Raw genomic sequence first — 3,866 nt, forward strand, 5'->3', positions numbered from 1 at the left:
CAAACCCGAACCCCCACTGACCGAACTCGGTCTGCTTCCCTTCCCCACCAAACCCGATACCCCACTGACTCAACCTGGTCTGCTTCCCTTCCCCACAGAAAAATAAATTCTAAATTATAATGTGTTACCCTGTGACAGTGTATTGTGTATAATGTATGTGATTTATTTTAAGATCAATGCTATGTTGTGCAAAGTTAAAACAATAACAGTGTCAGCACTGTCAGGTTATTCATTTATTTTCATTAAATATGTAGACTAAATAATTAAATTAATAATTTTTTTCAAGCCAAATGTGTATTAATTCTAATGAACAGTGCCACATTATTTTTGAAAGTTTTTAATAAGCAATGCTGGGGGGGTGCACGCAAGGTGGAAGTTTCGCCTAGGGCGCAAAATATCCTTGCACCGGCCCTGCCTCCACCCATTTGGCTCCAATCTCCCCCGTCTCAATTACAGTTTTGGGCTTCCCATCTAGGATGTACCTTTCTATTTCGTCAGGAATACCCTCTAGGAACTGCTCCATTTTCATTAGGAAAGACAGATCTTCCAGAGATTTAACACTTGCTCCTGATATCCAGGCATCCCAATTTTTTTCAATGTGGCAGGCGTGTTGGGTAAATGACACGTCTGAGTTCCACCTTAGGGCTCTGAACCGCCGACGGGCATGCTCGGATGTTAGCTCCATTCTAATTCTGGCCTTTTTTTAAAAAAAATCATAACTGTTCATGTGTTCCTTAGGCATTTCAGCCGCCACCTCTGCTAAAGGTCCACTGAGCTGTGGTCTCAGCTCTACCATGTACTGGTCGATAGAGATGCTGTACCCAAGGCAGGCCCTTTCAAAATTTTCTAAGAAGGCCTCAATATCATCGCCTGCCTTGTAGGTGGGGAACTTTCTGGGATGGGAAGCGGTACCTGGAGAAGGATTTCCAGGGTTGTCTGGTACATTTTGCTTAGCCCTTATCCTCTCTAACTCCAGTTCATGCTTCTGGGCCTCCCTCTGGGCCTCCACAGCCCTCTTGTGGGCAGCTTCTTCTCTGGCCATCTGTCTATCATGTTCTTTTTGTTTCTCTTCAGCCTCAAATCTGGCTAATTCCAGTTTTTTCTGGACGTCACTTTCTGTCATCCTAGCTAATCCCGAGAGAAAGAAAGAAAAAAAAACTGCTTGTGAATTCCCTGGCTGTAGCTAACACCTTTGTTAAAAAAAACCTAACACCTTTACCTCCAGGCAAAGAGAGAGCAAAGGAAAAAAACCTCCTGCTTTCCCCAAGCAGCTAAAAGAAGAAGAAAAAAATTGTCCTGAGGTTTGTGCTTCTGGTTCAAAATTATCTCTGGTTCAAAATGATCCCACCGCTCTGCCACCATGTCAGGGTTCCCTCCCCACTCTGAACTCTAGGGTACAGATGAGGGGACCCGCATGAAAGACCCCCCCAAAGCTTATTTCTACCAGCTTAGGTTAAAAACTCCCCAAGGCACAAATCCTTCCTTATACCTTGGATTAGGTAATGCTGCCACCACCAAGCAATTTAAACAAACATTTAGGGAGGGCCACTTGGAGCCCTACCTTCCCCAAATATCCCCCCAAGCCCCTACACCCCTTTTCCTGGGCAGGCTTGAGAATAATCCCCCAAGCCCCTACACCCCCTTTCCAGGGGAGGCTTGTGTCACGGACTCACAGATCATGCCCACTCTTGGCCCAGTGCGGTCTGTGGGGGGTGCCCCTTTCAGTGCAACAGCCCTTCTCGGGGGTCCACTCTCTCTCGGGGTTAAGCCCCACCACCTCCTGGAGCTGCACCTCTCTGAGCCTTAGCACACCTGTTTCTCGCCATGGGCCCCCTCAGGGAGTCCACTCGCTCTGGACCCCCCTGGCCTCCACCTCCGAAGGAGTTGATGCAACCCTGTTCTCTAGACCGGAGTGACTCTCAGCCAGCATAAAACAGGAGGGTTTATTGAGGGTTGAACACAGCACAGGAAACTCTCAGGGCCTCAGGCCTGGCCTCCCTCAGCCCAGCACATCCCAGTCTCTCTGCATCCAGGTGGGCTCTGCCTGCTCCCCCTCTCCAAGCCAGAGCCCCCCTGCTTCCCAGCTCAGCATCTGAGATCCCCGGCCCCAGTCCCCGTCTCTGTCCATTGTCTTCTCTCCAGGTAAACAGGGTCATAAACTGGAGCCTCCTCTCCTCGCTTCTGTCCTCTGGCTGGAACCGGCTGGTTAGGTCACTGGGTCCTCACTCTGCAGCCCATTGTTCTCCCACTGGCCAGAACCGGCTGCAACTCCTGAGCTGGATCTCCGGGTCAGGGTCTCAGGTCACCGGTCGCTGGGGTATCCATCCTCCAGGCCATTGGCTGGGGTCCCAAGTTCCCTCTCTGGTCCTCTGTAACAACAAACTCCTTCTCCCCTCACCTCGTTAAACCAGTAACACCCAGGGAAACTGAGTCCCACCCCCTCCGCATGCAAACCATTGAAACCCCACCGAAAACAAGAAAAAAACAAGAAAATCCCCACTTCGTCACAGCTTGAGAATAATATCCTCACCAATTGGTACAGGTGAACACAGACCCAAACCCTTGGATCTTTAAACAATTAAAAATCAATCAGGTTCTTAAAAGAAGAATTTTAATTAAAGAAAAAAGGTGGAAGGAGTACCTCTGTAAAATTAGAATGGAAGATAATCTCACAGACAATCAGATTCAAAACACAGGGTGTTTCCCTCTGGGCAAAACTTTGAAGTTGAAAAAAGAAAACCAAGAATACCCTCCCTCTCAGCACAGAGAAAATTCACAAGCCAAAATAAAAGTAAATCTAACGCATTTCCTTGCTAAATACTTACTAATTCTATAGGGGTTGGATTGCTTGCTTCTTTGATCTTGCTCCGGCCAAAGCCGCACGGAACCGACAGAACAAAAGCCTCCCCCCCCTCCCCCCAGATTTGGAAGTATCTTGTCCCCTTATTGGTCCTTTGGGTCAGGTACCAGCCAGGTACTTGAGCTTCTTAACCCTTTACAGGTAAGAGGATTTGGTGCCTCTGGCCAGGAGGGATTTTATAGTACTGTATACAGGAAGGTTGTTACAATTCCCTTTATATTTATGACTCCATCCATCTCCCCCCTCCCTACCACAGGTCGATCCAGTGACAGACGCAGCCATAGCTCTGAGGGGACCCTTCCCCTTGCTCTTCCTGACCCTCCTCCTGCTGGTCACCGGCATGGCCCAGTGCAGGCCAAGAAACCGCAACCAGCAGTTCCTCAGACATTATGTTGATTTCCCCAAGACCAGCGTCCCCAACGACCAGAGCTACTGCAACACCATGATGCAGCGCCGGGGTCTGACCCGCACTTTCTGCAAAATCACCAGCACCTTCATCCACACCCCCGCCAGCCGCTCTAGGCCATCTGCGTCCTGGGAGGGAGATGCAGCCCAATCCAGCACTGTGACAGCAAAGTACTCTACAAGCTCACCACCTGCTGGGTGGTGCCCGGCTCCCGCTCAGGGTGCTGTGTCTACAGGGCCAGATCCCGGACCCGCAGGATCCGTGTGGGCTGTAACCGGCAGCAGCAGCCCGTGCGCTTCATCAGAGTCCTGTAGAGCCCTGGTGCTGTCCATGGGCTGGGAGCAGGGGGTCCCCTGCTTTCCCCTTTCACTCCTGTGCAGTCCTCTGTTGCTGGGGGTTCTCCTGCCCCATCCCTGCCCCTCCTGGGCAAAGCCGGCCATGAGTCTCCACAGGGACATTCAGCCTCTCCCCTCATCCCACAGGCCGGCAGCTTGGGGCCTGCAGAGGGATTTCCCATTCTGGGTGCCCAGTTCTCATCCACACAAGTGAAAATCCGGGAGCCCAACTCCCCCCGGGCTGGCACTGAGCCCCTCAGCCTGA

General features: G+C 50.9%; 1 pseudogene; it reads left to right on the top strand.

Moving 5' to 3' along the window:
- Positions 1 to 3,580, top strand: part of LOC112116140 — a 6,667-nt pseudogene extending 3,087 nt beyond the window's left edge.
- The last annotated feature ends 286 nt before the right edge of the window (positions 3,581 to 3,866 follow it).

Source organism: Terrapene carolina, unplaced genomic scaffold (assembly GCF_002925995.2).
Source record: "Terrapene carolina triunguis isolate 2854851 unplaced genomic scaffold, T_m_triunguis-2.0 Scaffold612, whole genome shotgun sequence".
Taxonomy (NCBI): domain Eukaryota; kingdom Metazoa; phylum Chordata; order Testudines; family Emydidae; genus Terrapene; species Terrapene triunguis.